The sequence below is a fragment of the Balaenoptera borealis genome (genome assembly GCF_965194805.1).
Source record: "Balaenoptera borealis genome assembly, chromosome: 12".
Classification (NCBI taxonomy): domain Eukaryota; kingdom Metazoa; phylum Chordata; class Mammalia; order Artiodactyla; family Balaenopteridae; genus Balaenoptera; species Balaenoptera borealis.
Window position 1 is genome coordinate 68,602,094 of NC_138869.1, and position 15,098 is coordinate 68,617,191.

The 15,098-nt window shown below is 43.8% G+C and overlaps 1 pseudogene across 1 annotated transcript; it reads left to right on the forward strand.

Moving 5' to 3' along the window:
- The first annotated feature begins 1,284 nt into the window (after positions 1-1,284).
- On the forward strand, positions 1,285-9,943 carry LOC309607808 (heat shock factor protein 1 pseudogene; annotated as a pseudogene). The gene has a single exon. The product of its transcript is annotated as a heat shock factor protein 1 pseudogene (transcript).
- Positions 9,944-15,098: the final 5,155 nt, after the last annotated feature.

Sequence of the window (15,098 nt, forward strand, 5' to 3'; positions counted from 1 at the left end):
AACTCTCCCAGGGTAGCAAAATGAGAAGAGAAGGGGGTTCAAGCTTTGGACAGCTCCAGTATTTAATGTCAGTGGGGCAGGAGATAGATGGGATCCAGGCTAGGCATTTACAACTGGCCTCCTGTTTGCATTTCCTGAAACTTCGAAATAGGAATAACAACAGAAACAGGATAAGTAGCCAGGCTTTGTCTCCTGAGGACACTTTAAGATAACAGTCATGGCAGGAACAGAGAGGGGCTAAACCCTGTTTGAGTGAAAGATCAAGAGGTCCTATATTTCCCATCTTTGGGGCAAAGGAGACACTGCACATGCGCAGAAAGGCTCCTTGGGGGTCAAAAAGGAGGGCTCACCACCCCAGAATAGGTGATGCCAAGGGCCCCCATAGGCCTCTGGGCTGGAATCCATCTTGGAAAAAAGTTGTGCACGCAAGTTGGGGAGGGTCCTAGGACAGGTCAGGTGTGGAAAAAGAAAGCAGATAATTGGCCAAAGGTAAACAAAGACTGGGAAGAGCCACCCTGTATAAATGATTTAACTGCCTCTTTACTGCACTCCTCCTCATTAGGGAGGACACCCACACCCTTTCTCCCTAGGTGTGTTATCTCTGCCTTGCTTCTGTCTTAACTAAACAAACTGTTTCTCTGTGTGCTCTCCCACTTGTTGTGCTGTGTCTCTAATAATAAACTTCATACCTGTTTTTACAGTTTTTGTCTCCTTGAGAAATGCATTTTTCAGTGGAGGTAAGAGCCAGAGAAAATTTACTTCTAGCCTCTAGCCCTTGCTGGTCTAGTGGCTAGGATTCCTGGTTTTCATCCAGGCTACCCTGGTTCAATTGCTGGGCAGGGAACTAAGATCTTGCTTCAAGCCACCACTCACTGCTGGTGCGTCTCCAAGATCATCAGGATAAAGAAGGCAATGGAGGTCAAGAGAGATCACAGAGGTGGATATTAGAAAGTGTTGGGTCTTGGAGGCCAAGGAAAGTGTCCCAAGAAAGTGGAAGTCCACTTATCTGGTGCTGGGGAAATCAAGTAAGAGGAGGTCTGGAAATGTATCGTATTTAGTTACATCCAAGTCATTGGGGGATTTAGGAGAGTAAGAGGCAGAAGCCCAACTGGAGTGGGTTGTGAAAAATGAGTGGGAGGTGGGGGATGGGAAAAGCCAATACTAACAATTCTTATTTGGATGTGAAAAGGAGGAGGACGATAGGATTATTCTTTATCCCTTTTATTTGTTTTCATTATAATGTTTACTGCAGTTTATAATATATATATATATATATATATATATATATATATATATATACACACATATTGTCTTCTCTTCTTTATCTGTGGGTCTCCTTTCTCAAAACTGGAATCAAAGCTCTATGAGGCTGGCAACCAACACTGTCTATCCAGTCTGTGCAGTATACTGGACACTTAGAAATATTTTTTAATCAATTGATGAAAACACCAATGCTAAACAAAAGGTTTACAGAAGTAGTCCATCCCCAAACAAAGGTATATCTGGATCCAAGGACAAATTTGTGCTGCATTTCTTTTTTCTTTTTTTTTTTTTGTGCTTCATTTCTTTGAACGTGAAAGTAATTTTAAGCTCTTTTGGTTAAATCTTGAGAATTGGACATTCAAGTTCCTCTCACCTCATGCCGCAAACCTCCCTGAAATGGGATAAGAAAGGCACAAAGAGAACAGGGGAAGAGACAATATCAGACAGGAGAAGACAACATCTTAATTGGAAAGCTGGTGGAGCTGAGAGAAGAGTGATTACTGACCTTGTCAATCTGAAAAAGCAAAACATAAGGGTGAGAGCAGGAGCTGTGGGCAACAAGAAGCAATTCCTGAGGCAGAACTTCAGGAAGATGTAGGAGTTTCACAGCTCTAGTTTCCTGTGAAAGCAGAGGTGCAAGGGGAGGATGGATTAAAAGTTTTTGAAGAAGCTGAGATACCTGCAGTTAATTCCCCCCACAGTTGGTAACCAGGCAACTCCCAGGCCAGCCCATCATGCTGGGAGAAGACTGGGGAAAGGCCAAACCAGACAGATTCTGGCCTTGGGGACACCAAGCCCAAATGAGAGCAGAGAGGAGGCTGCATACTGAACACAGGGGCCTTTAGTGAAGACCTATATCCCAAGCAGTGAACCACCAGCCCCCTTTCCCCATTTGGTTCCCAGAAGACTGACAATCCACTCTCACCCCCCAGGAGGCAACTGACTCCCTCAAGAAAAAACACCCACAGATATTGACGTTTGAATGTGATTCAAAAAATTTGCCATTCTGTGTGCAGGAAAGCGCGGAGTCCTAACCACTGTCCTGCCAGGGAATTCCCATGATTCAAAAATTTAAAAGTCTGGATTCCCACTCAGTTACTCAAGGCCACTAGTTCCCACCTAGGTTCCAGAGTGGCCCACCAGCTTGTGGGTGTCTCGCTTTTAAATAGGAGTGCTCAGGTCAGGACCACCATATACTGTATTTGAGGGAGACTTTGGACATGAACAAAAAATCAAAATAAAAAGTTAAAAAGAGGCCGGTGGGCGGCGCCGGCTGGAGCTCGCCCGTCACAAGATGGCGGCGGCCATGTGGGCCCGGTTCGCATCCAGGCGGCCCGCGGTGGCGGCCGGCCCGTGGTCTGTCCTCGTGGTCACTCCCTCCGCCTCTCCCGCCTTGCCCGGGATGGATCTGCCCGCGGGCCTGGGCACGGCGGAGCCCAGCAACGTCCAGGTCTTCCTGACCAAGTTGTGGATCTTCGTGAGCAACCAAGACACGGACGTTCTGGAGCCCGAGCAGCAGCAGCGTCCACGTGCTCCACCAGGGCCCGTTTGCCAAGGAGGTGCCACCTAAGTCCTCCAAGCACAGCAGCACGGCCAGCTTCGTGGGGCAGCTCAACATGTGTGGCTTCTGGAAGGTGGTCCGCATTGAGCAGGGCAGCCTGGTCAAGCCAGAGGGGGACGACACCGAGTTCCAGCACCTGTGCTTCCTGCGCGGCCAGGAGCAGCCCCTTGTCAAGAGGAAAGTGACCAGAGCGTCCACTCTGAGGAGCGAGGACATAAAGATTCCCCAGGACAGTGTCACCAAGCTGCTGACCGACGTGCAGCGGATGAAGGGGAAGCAGGAGAGCATAGATTCCAAACTGCTGACCGTGAAGCAAGAGAACAAGGCCCTGTGGCGGAAGGTGGCTGGCCTGCGGCAGAAGCACGGCCGGCAGCAGAAAGTCGTCAACAAGCTCATCCAGTTCCTCATCTCGCTGGTGCAGTGGAACCAGATCCTGGGGGTGAAGAGAAGGATCCCCCTGATGCTGTACGACAGCTATTCCATGCCCAGTCCTCCCTGGAGCACATCCACGGCCCGGGGCCCTACTCGGCTCCGACCTAGCCCACAGCGGCCGCAGCCTCTGTTCCCCAGATGCTGTTGCCAACTCGGGACCCATCATCTCTGACATCACTGAGCTGCCCCAGGAGCCCCTTGGCCTGTCCAGGCAGGAGCGTAGACGACGAGAGGCCCCTGTCCAGTAGGCCCTTGGTTCGAGTCAAGGTGGAGCCCCCCAGCCCACCTCGGAGCCCCCGGGCAGAGGATGCTGGTCCCGGGCACCCGTCCACCATGGTGGATACGCCCCTGTCCCCAACCACCCTCATTGACTCCATCCTGTGGAAGAGCCTGCGTCGGCTGCCTCGGCCGCACCCTTCACGGACGCGGGGGCGGAGGGGGGGAGGGGGTGCCCCCTCTCGCGCCTGCCCGCCTCGGCCCCACCCCCCATCCCTCCCAGAAGTGCCTCAGGGTAGCCTGCCTGGACAATTTGACTCGCGCTCCACAGATGTCTGGGGTCGCCCGCTTCTTCCCCTGCCCCTCCTCCTCTCTGCGTGTTTGAGTCGAGCCAGGGGACCGAGCTCAGGGACCACTTGGACGCCATGGACTCCAACCTGGGCGACCTGCAGACCAAGCCGACTGGCCACGGCTTCAGCGTGGACACCAGTGCCCTGCCGGACCTGTTCGGCCCCTCAGTGACAGTGCCCGACAGGAGTCTGCCCGACCTTGACAGCAGCCTGGCCCGCGAGACCCCCAGGCCTCGCGAAGCAGAGAGCAGCAGCCCTGACTTGGGGAAGCAGCTCCTGCTGCACCCGGGCTACGTGGACGTGCGGGGCAGCGGTCTACCGGTGCTCTTAGAGCTGGGGGAGGGCTCCTGCTTCTCGCAGGAGGACGACCACGCCGACGACCCCACCATCTCCCTGCTGATGGGCTCTGAGCCCCCCAAAGCCAGGGACCCCACTGTCTCCTAGAGGCTCGGGTCTGGGCATGGCCCCCCAGACCAAGGGTCCGGCCCCGTGTGCCAAGGCTTGCTTGGGGCTTCACAGCCACACTCGGACTGACTAGTACACGGGTGTTCCTAGAACTATATTTTGGATTTTTACATGAGAAACCCCCTTTCCCCTTCCGTAGAGATATACAGATACATACGAGAACGGACGGATGGATGGACAGATGGACAAGACAGGCAGAGATCTATGAACAACGAGCTCTGTGGCAAAAAACAAACAAACAACAACAACAAAATACAGAGTAAACAGAGGCAGAGAGAAGAGGGGAATGTCACATAAACTATAATAAACTTCCTTATAGATAAGCTAGAGTATCTATGAAAGAAGAACAGGATGCTGTAAAAAATCAGCAAGGAGGTGCTGTAAGATGATCAACAGTATATGAGAAATAAAACCTTAAGGCCAACTTTAAGATCCAGATTTTTCTTCTTATGAGGGAAAGAAGCTACTGGTATTTAAAAAACAACAGCTGTCATTATTATCCTTAGCTCAACCAACCAAAAATGGTATGTATCTTCTTTTTCTGTCTTGAAAATGAAGGGAGTCTCTAAAGAAAGAAATGTGTCTTTTTCTGAGAAATTACTGTTTGTTCTGGTTATTTAGGAATTGTATTGGTTTGACACTGCAATTAATTTACAAAGGAATTCTTCCTATTGAATAGGTAACATATGTGCAAAATCCCAAAGGGAGAAAGGTGCATCGCTTGTTTTCTCGTGTCCTGCAGCCAACCAGTTCACCTCTCAGGAGCCAAACTCTTTTACTGGTTTCTCCTGCATCTTTCCAGATAGAGACAATTTACTGTGAAGCCAACTATGCTTCTGCATCAGCGTCCCTTGCTTGCTTAGGCCCCTTCCCAGGCCTTGTAGCTAATTTTGTATTTGTACTTTTTGTATTCTTTTTCTTAAAAAGGGCCACCAGAATTGTACAAGTTTCAGAGCCCCTCAAACCTGAATCTGCTAGCTTCCAGAGACAGTGTCTTCATATACAAGCGTGTATTGGCATATATTCTATAAAAATACATAAACAGTAGTATATCATATTCATTGTTCTCTGCCTTGCTTCTTTACACTTCATATCTTGAAATCAATATTTAGAAGAGTTGCCTCCTTTTTAACCATTGTGTTACATTCTATTGTAGGGATAATGGTACTTTTATGTAAACATTCATCTACTGATGAATAATTGAGTTATTTCCACTATTCTACCAATACACACGGTGCTGCAATGAATAACCTTGTATGTAATTCACAGTCAGGGTGACCATACCTGCAGGTGTCTGGGGTAGTCCTTGCTTGTAACAGTGCTCCCTTAGATTCTCAAAAATGTCCAGTGTAGATGTATATTCTTTGAAGGAGAATCACTAGATTAAAGAATATGTAAATATTTAACTTCAGTAGATACTATAAAACTGCTGTCTGTAGAGGTTGCACTGGTGTACCCTCCCATCAACGGGTGGACAGTACTAATTTCGTTCCCTGGCCCCTGCCAACTGAGAGTGTTATCAAACTTCTATATCTGTGTCTATATGATGGGCAAGAAATAGTGTGTCATTGTTATTTTAATTTACTTTTAAAAGTTAGGAGTGAAATTAAGTGTATTTCTATTTCAATCAAGTGGTTGAAAAGCCATTTGAATTTCCTTTCCTATAAATAATCTATGTCTTTGCTCATTTTCTATTGGTTGTCAATATTTTTCATATTGATTTGAAAGAGATTTTTATATGTTGGGGAGTGCTGCCTGTTATTTAGAAATAACTTTGGGAAAGTAAAGGCTGGAGGTAAAATATACACATACTTTATTTTAAACCCATGCTTTTCAAACTGGTTTACACACGTCCCAGGAAATACTTGTCAGTGTGGCAGGGAACAGAGTAGATGGTGTTTAATAGCGTCAGCTCTGGAGCCAGACTGCCGGGTTCATGTTCCAGTTCTGCCTCATGCTAACTAAGTAACTTTGGGCAAATCTTTTAAATTTCATTGACTCAATTAACTATACATAAAGTAGATAATAATCTCTACTTCACAAAGTTGGAGTTAAAGAGCCTATGCCAAGAAAAGATAGTTAGCTTGGAAAACCAAAATAAACAATAATTCTGGTCCTGTTATTTGGCTTTTTAAAAAGAATCATAAGGACACACAAAAAATTAAAGCAAAGGGATAAGAGTATGCCATGCAAATTTTGAACAAGAATCCAGCTGGCACAGATAACTTCTTTTTTTTTTAGAGTTGAAGGAAGAAGCCTCTACTCATTTTTCTTTTTTTAATTAATTAATTAATTAATTTTTATTTTTGGCTGTGTTGGGTCTTCGTTTCTGTGCGAGGGCTTTCTCTAGTTGCGGCAAGCGGGGGCCACTCTTCATCGCGGTGCGCGGGCCTCTCACTATCGTGGCCTCTCTTGTTGCGGAGCACAGGCTCCAGACGCACAGGCTCAGTTGTTGTGGCTCACGGGCCTAGTTGCTAGGCGGCATGTGGGATCTTCCCAGACCAGGGCTCGAACCCGTGTCCCCTGCATCGGCAGGCAGATTCTCAACCACTACGCCACCAGGGAAGCCCTGGCACAGATAACTTCTTAACAGACTGTATCAGTTAGCTAATTGCTGTTTTTATTTATTTATTTATTTATTTTTGGTTTTTATTTATTTATTTATTTATTTATGGCTGCATTGGGTCTTCGTTGCTGTGGGCTTTCTCTAGTTGTGGCGAGCGGGGGCTACTCTTCGTTGGGGTGTAGGCTTCTCATTGCGGTGACTTCTCTTGTTGCAGAGCACGGGATCTAGGCACACGGGCTTCGGTAGTTGTGGCACGTGGATTCAGGAGTTGTGGCACACGGGCTTAGTTGCTCCGTGGCATGTGGGATCTTCCTGGACCAGGGCTTTAACCCGTGTCCCCTACATTGGCAGGCGGATTCTTAACCACTGCACCACAAGGGAAGTCCTAATTGCTGTTTTTAAAAAGGAACAACAGGCCCCAAATGGAGTCACTTATGCTAAGCCCCACTAAGACTTAGTACCTAACTTAATTGTAGTTTCAACTTCTCCCAGGAGTGGAATTTTAAACCAATTAGTCTGAAAGTACCTGATCAACCCTAGTGAAGCAATCAGCTTGATAAGACCCCCTGCCTTCCCCTAACGCAAGGGGATCTTCCCTGGAAGATTCACTTAACTTCCTTGTCTCATCCTCCTTCTGCTTATAAAATCTTTCCATCTTGAACATCTCCTCAGAGCACAGTTCTCTTTGTTTTTTGGTGAGTTTTTTTGTTTGCTTGTTTGTTTGTTTTTAAATAAGTTTATTTATTTTATTTATTTATTTTTGGCTGAGTTGGGTCTTCGTTGCTGTGCGCGGGCTTTCTCTAGTTGCGGCGAGCAGGGGCTACTCTTCATTGCGGTGCATGGGCTTCTCATTGCGGGGGCTACTCTTGCTGCAGAGCACGGGCTCTAGAGCGCAGGCTCAGTAGTTGTGGCGCACGGGCTTAGTTGCTCTGCGGCATGTGGGATCTTCCAGGACCAGGAATCGAACCCGTGTCCCCTGCATTGGCAGGCAGGTTCCTAACCAGTGCACCACCAGGGAAGACCCAGTTTCTTGGTGGTTTTTTTTTGGCCCTGCTGCGTGGCTTATGGGATCCTAGTTCCCTGACCAGGGATCATACCTGGGCCCACATCAGTGAAAGTGCTGAGTCTTAACCACTGGACCACCAGGGAATTCCCTGAGCACACTCCTCTTTGTTAGATAGGATGCTGCCCAATTCATGAATCATTGAATAAAGCCAGTTAGATCTTCAAATTTTCTCTGTTCGGTTTGTTTTTTAACACTGTGTATCTCACTATCCCAATATTTTGTGTCTTAACCATTTAATTAACTCACCCTTCTGTGGGTTGGCAGCATGGGCTGGGCTCCTGTTTGGAATTCTTGTAATCTTAGCAAAGCTCACTCATATGTTTGTGATCAGCAGCTGCTCAGTTGGACAGCTCTGCTTCTGAAGGTTGCCTGGGTGTTGCTGTGGTGATAAGAGGTGCCTGGGCCACAGGTCTTGTCATCCAGAGGACTAGCCTGAGGGTGTTGGCTGGCAGGGTTTTGGGATTGAGAGCAGAAGTGTACAGGGCTTTCTGAGGCCTTGGCTGGCACAAGGTTGCTTTCACCTGGTTTTATTGACCAAAGCCAGTCACAAGGCCAATCCAGATTCCAGGAGTGTGGCAACAAGCTCCACCTTTTGATGGAGTAGCTGCCAAGAGCACATTGCAAAGAGCTCAGATAACAGGAAGTGGGGAGAATTGCAGCCAATTCCACACTTAGATAAATTTGAAGTTTGGGATACAGAGTGCAGGTGAGAGATAGCCAGCAATCATGGGGCTATACAAACCCACAAACATCCCACAGAGCAAAAGTCAATCTGAACATCTATCACAGCCAGAGGAAACCAAAACCACTTCCAGTCTGTGCTGGTTAAGTAAAGCATTTCCTCCCCTGCATCTGGCACTGATGGGTATGGTGGGATGCTGCGGGAGTCTGGAAAGAAATTCACAAAGAAGAATCCGGCCACACTGTCTTTGTTCCCCAGCACAACTTTCCAAGTCAAGCCAGTGATAGCTGGCCGAGGGAAGAAACTTAATTTAAAATGAAGTGTGGAGGACTTTTTATAGAGAGATTGAGCAGATTCGCTCTGTGACCTTCCTGAGTATTGTTCAAAGGCAGAGAAAGAACTAGCTCCACAGGGCAGGTTACCAGGGACAATGGGGGAAAAGGATAAAGCTATTATCTGATTACAACCTACAAGCCCACAGACTCAATGTACTGCTACAAAGATAAAAAAATTATAGATTGTAGTAAGTGATATAAAGGAAATAAACAGCGTGAGAGAGAATTAGAGCTATAGAGAGAGGGGAGGCATTGGGTTTCTTGATAGAGTGGCCTGGAAATGACTCCCTGGGGCGACTTGAAGTCGGAGAATGAACTGTCCCAGTGTTTCAGGCAGAGCGACTGGCTAGTGTCAAGTCGCAAGACAGGGAAGACCTTGGCACGTTCTCGGGCAATGACTTGCTTTTTCTTTTTTAACTACAATTTATGGGATAAAAAACATTTTATTACTGCAATCCAGAACACATGCATCCAAAACAAAAATTTCATGAAATTCTCCTACATGAAGTGCTAAAATGCACTCTTGTATTTTCTTTTACTTCAGGTTCACTGAGACATAATTTACATACAGTAAAATCCACCCTTGTTAGGTGTACAGTTCCATGCGTTTTGACAAATGTATGCAGTCGCAGACCTCACCACAATCAAGATATAGAACATTTTCATCCACCTCAAAATTCCCTCAGGCTCCTTTGTAGTCAATCGCCTCTCCCATCATGAAGCCACTAGCAAGCACTGATCTGATTTCTGCTCCTACAGATTTTTAAAAATAGTTTTTCTTAGTGTCTGTCTATAGGTTTATTGATTTTAATGATCTTTTCAAATAACCTGCTTTTGGTATCATTGATTTTTCTCTATTTTTCTGTTCTCAATTTCATTGATTTCTGCTCTAATCTTCCTTATTTCTTACTTTTTCACTTTGAATTTAATTTGCTCTTTTTTTTTCTGGCTTCTTAAGATGGAACATAGATTAATAATTTGAAACTTTTTTTGTTTTCTAGTTTAATGTTTAAATTTCCATTTAGGCACCACTTTGGCTGTGTCCCACAAATTTTGATATGTTATGTTTCCATTTTTATTCAATTCAAAATATTTTCTAGTTTCCCTTGTGACTTCCTCTTTGACCCATGGGTAATTTAGAAGTGTGTTGTTTAACCTGCAAATATTTGGGAGATTTTCCAGATATCATTTTAATTTAATTCAGTTGTGGTCAGAGAACATACTTTTTATGATTTCAGTTATTTAAAATTTGTTGAGGCTTGTTTTATGGTCCAGACTGTTATCTATCTTGATGAACGCTCCATGTGCCCTTGGAAAGAATGTTGTTCTTCTGTCGTTGGGTGGAATGTTCTATAAGTGTCAAATAGGCCAAATCTGTTGATAGTGTGTTCAGATCTTTTTACCTTTGCTGATTTTCTGTCTACTTGTTTCATCAATTACTGAGACAGGAGTATTGAAGCCTCCAGCTATAACTGTGGTTTTATCTATTTTGACTTTCAGTTCTATAAGTTTTGCTATATGTATTTTGGAGCTGTGTTCAATGCATGAACATTTAGGACTATTATGTCTTCCTCATGAATTTTTGTTTGTTTTTGAGATTTTTTTAAACTTTTTTTTTATCGGAGTATAATTGCTTTACAATGTTGTGTTAGTTTCTGCTATACAATGAAGTGAATCAGCTATATGTATACATATATCCCTTCCCGCTTGGACTTGCCTCCCATCCCCCCCATCCTGCCCATCTAGGTTATCACAGAGCACCAAGCTGAGCTCCCTGTGCTATTCCACAGGTTCCCACTAGCTATCTATTTTACACATGGTAGTGTATTTGTGTCAAACCTAATTTCCCAATTCATCCCACCCTCCACTTCTGCCCCTGTGTCCATACATCTGTTCTCTACATCTGCGTCTCTATTCTTGCCCTGGAAATAGGTTCATCTGTACTATTTTTCTAGATTCCACATATATGCATTAATATATGGTATTTGTTTTTCTCTTTCTGACTTACTTCACTCTGTATGACAGACTCTAGGTCCATCCACATCTCTACAAATTACCCAATTTTGTTACTTTTTATGGCTGCATAATATTCCATTATGTATATGTACATCTTCTTTATCCATTCATCTGTTGATAGACATTTAGGTTGTTTCCATGACCTGGCTATTGTAAGTAGTGCTGCAGTGAACACTGGGGTACATGTGTCTTTTTGAATTATGGTTTTCTCAGGGTATATGCCCAGTAGTGGGATTGCTGGGTCATATGGTAGTTCTATTTTTAGTTTTTTAAGGAACCTCCATACTGTTATCCACAGTGGCTGTATCAATTTTACATTCCCACCAACAGTGTAAGGGGGTTTTCTTTACTCTAGGATGCTTGGTAAAATTTCAATTTTCTTAAATTTTCCGAGGTTTGATTTGTGACCCTAGATGTGATCTATCTTGGAGAACGCTCTGTGTGCACTTGAGAAGACAGTGTATTCCACTGCTTTCGGGTGGAATGTTCTATAAATATCAATTAAATCTATCTGGTCTATTGTGTCATTTAAAGCTTGTGTTTCCTTATTTATTTTCTGCCTGGATGATCTGTCCATTGGTGTAAATGGGGTGTTAAAGTCCCCCACTATTACTGTGTTATTGTCTATTTCCCCTTTTATGGATGTTACCATTTGCCTTATGTACTGAGGTGCTCCTATGTTGGGTGCATAAATCTTTATAATTATGATACCTTCTTCTTGGGTTGATCCCTTGGTCATTATGTAGTGTCCTTCCTTATCTCTTGTAACAGTCTTTATTTTAAAGTCTACTTTATCTGATATGAGTATTGCTACTCCAGCTTTCTTTTGATTTCCATTTGCATGGAATATCTTTTACCATCCCCTCACTTTCAGTCTGTATGTGTCCCTAGGTCTGAAGTGGGTCTCTTGTAGACGGCATATGTACGGGTCTTGTTTTTGTATCCATTCAGCCAGCTTGTGTCTTTAGTTTGGAGCATTTAATCCATTTACATTCAAGGTAATTATTGATATGTATATTCCTATTACCATTTTCTTAACTGTTTTGAGTTTGCTTTTGTGGGTCTTTTTCTTCTCTTGTGTTTCCCACCTAGAGAAGTTCCTCTAGCATTTATTGTAAGGCTGGTTTGGTGGTGCTGAATTCTCCTAGCTTTTGCTTGTCTGTAAAGTTTTTTATTTCTCCAGTGAATCTGAATGAGATCCTTGCTGGGTAGAGTAATCTTGGTTGTAAGTTTTTCCCTTTCATCACTTTAAATATGTCCTGCTACTCCACTCTGCCTGCAGAGTTTCTGCTGAAAAAATCAGCTGATAACCTTACGTGGATTCCCTTGCATGTTATTTGCTGCTTTTCCCTTGCTGCTTTTGATATTTTTTTCTTTGAATTTAATTTTTGTTAATTTGATTAATATGTGTCTTGGTGTGTTTCTCCTAGGGTTTATCCTATATGGGACTCTCGCTTCCTAGACTTGGGTGGCTATTTCCTTTCCCACGTTAGGGGAGTTTTCTACTATAATCTCTTCAGATATTTTTTCAGACCCTTTCTCTTTCTCTTTCTCTTCTTCTGGGACCTCTATAATTCGAATGTTTGTGCATTTAATATTGTCCCAGAGGTCTCTGAGACTGTCCTCAATTCTTTTCATTCTTTTTTGTTTATTCTGCTCTTCAGCAGTTATTTCCACCATTCTATCTTTGAGGTCACTTATTTGTTCTTCTGCCTCAGTTATTCTGCTATTGATTCCTTCTAGAGTATTTTTCATTTCAGTTATTGTGTTGTTCATCACTGTTTGTTCTTTAGTTCTTCTAGGTCTTTGTTAAACATTTCTTGTATTTTCTCGATCCATGCCTCCATTCTATTTCTGAGATTTTGGATCATCTTTACTATCATTACTCAGCATTCTTTTTCAGGTAGGTTGCCTATTTCCTCTTCATTTATTTGGTCTTGTAAGTTTTTACCTTGCTCCTTCATCTGTAACATATTTTTTAGTCGTCTCATTTTTTTTTGATGGGTGGGGCTGTATTCCTGTCTTACTGGTTGTTTGGCCTGAGGCGTCCAGGACTGGAGTTTGCAGGCAGTTAGGTAGAACCGGGTCTTGGTGCCAAGATGAGGACCTCCGGGAGACCTCACTCCAGTTAATATTCCCTGGGGTCTGAGGTTCTCTGTTAGTCCAGCAGTTTGGACTCGGTGCTCCCACCACAGGAGCTCAAGCCTGACCTCCCAGCCTGGGAGCCAAGATCCTGCAAGCCGTGAGGCACAGAAGGAAAAAAAAAAAAAAAGCAGAACAATAACAAAGAATAAAAAATTTTTTTAAATTAGAAAAATAGGGACTTCCCTGGTGGTGCAGTGGTTAAGAATCCACCTGCCGATGCAGGGGACACGGGTTCGATCCTGGGCAGCTAAGCCCGTGCGCCACAACTACTGAGCCTGCGCTCTAGAGCCTGCGAGCCACACTACTGAGCCTGCATGCCACAATACTGAAGCCCACGTGCTGCAACTACTGAAGCCTGCGTGCCTATAGCCCGTGCTCCACAACAAGAGAAGCCACTGCAAGGAGAAGCCCGCGCACTGCAATGAAGAGTAGCCCCCGATCGCTGCAATTAGAGAAAGCCCACATGCAGCAATGAAGACCCAACGCAGCCAATAAATAAATAAATAAATAAATAAAAATTTAAAAAAGGCTTTAAAAGAAAAGTAAACTGCTGATCTCTACTTTTACCTCCTCTCCTGTTTAGAAGTCCCAACCTTATTTCACTTAGCTATTTATTCTGCTATTAATTTCATACTTTTATTATTTTTTAATCAAAGTTATTCATGCATATAGTCTAAAGATTCACATAGTTGGGAAACAACATCCCTCCTCCCACCCATCTGCCCATTTCTCCAGTCCAACATAGCCCATTTTTTAAACTATTTATTTATTTATTTATTGAATTATAATTGACATGTAATATTATATCAGTTTCAGGCATACAACATAGTGATTTGATATTTTTATACATTATGAAATGATCACCATGATAAGTCTAGTTATCATCTGTCACTATACAGAGTTAGTGCATTATAGCTCATTTTGCTTAGATGGATATTCATCATTAACCTATTATGACTGCACAAACATTACTCACTGGATAAACTCTCATTTTCCCTTGACCTAATAATTGCCCTTTTGTGTATTGTTTCTATGTTCTTACCATTAATTCAACCCCCAAATATCTTCCAGTATGTATTTCTTCTCAATTTGTTCAAACACATCAAGTAGTCTATCATATCTTCTAAATGAAATTCCCTCTCGAAGCCTCTGATCAGCTCCAATGGGAAGTGGCTGCCCTCCAGTCCTGCTGAACAGCTCTGGTGTTTGGCGTCTCCCTTCACTGTCCTCCTAGGAATTTTCCTCCTCCCTTGTGTTTGACCTCCTGTTTCATGCATATCAAGCCTTCTTCTTTTTTGTTTATCTCCTAGTTGTGGTGGAGCACATCCTGTAAAAGTTTCCAGAGCAAAGGTGCACGAGAAGTAAATGCTTTGAGACTTTGTATGTCTGGAAATGTATTTATCCTATTCATACACTGATTAATAATTTGGTTTGGTATTGAATCTTAGATTGGAAAAAAATTTCCTAAGAAATTTGAAGGCATTGCTCCACTGTGTTCTTGCTTCCAATGGATGGCATTCTTGCTCTTGATCCTTTGTATAAAACCTTTTTTAGGGGACTTCCCTGGTGGTCCAGTGGTTGAGACTCCGCGCTTCCACTGCAGGGGGCGCAGGGTTGATCCTTGTTCGGGGAACTAGGATCCCTCATGCCACGTGGTGCGGCCAAACAAAACAAAACCAAACCTGTTTTATCTTCCTTTAGGAGTTGTTAGGATCGTCTCTTTTTCCTCACTGGTGAAATTTCAAAATGATATAACTCTGGAACGGGCATATTTTTGTTGAATGTGCTGGGCTTAATTTCATTCTAGAAACTCATCTGCCAGTCCTGGGAAATTTCTTAAATTATTTCTTTGGTTATATCCTTCCAGCTGTTTTCCTTCTTTATATAACTCCCAGAATCAGATACTGGACCTCTTGAACTGATTCTCTAAATTTTTTAATCCTTTTTCCCCCTCATTTTTCATATTGTTTTCCTTTTGCTCTACTTTCTGGACGATGTCAC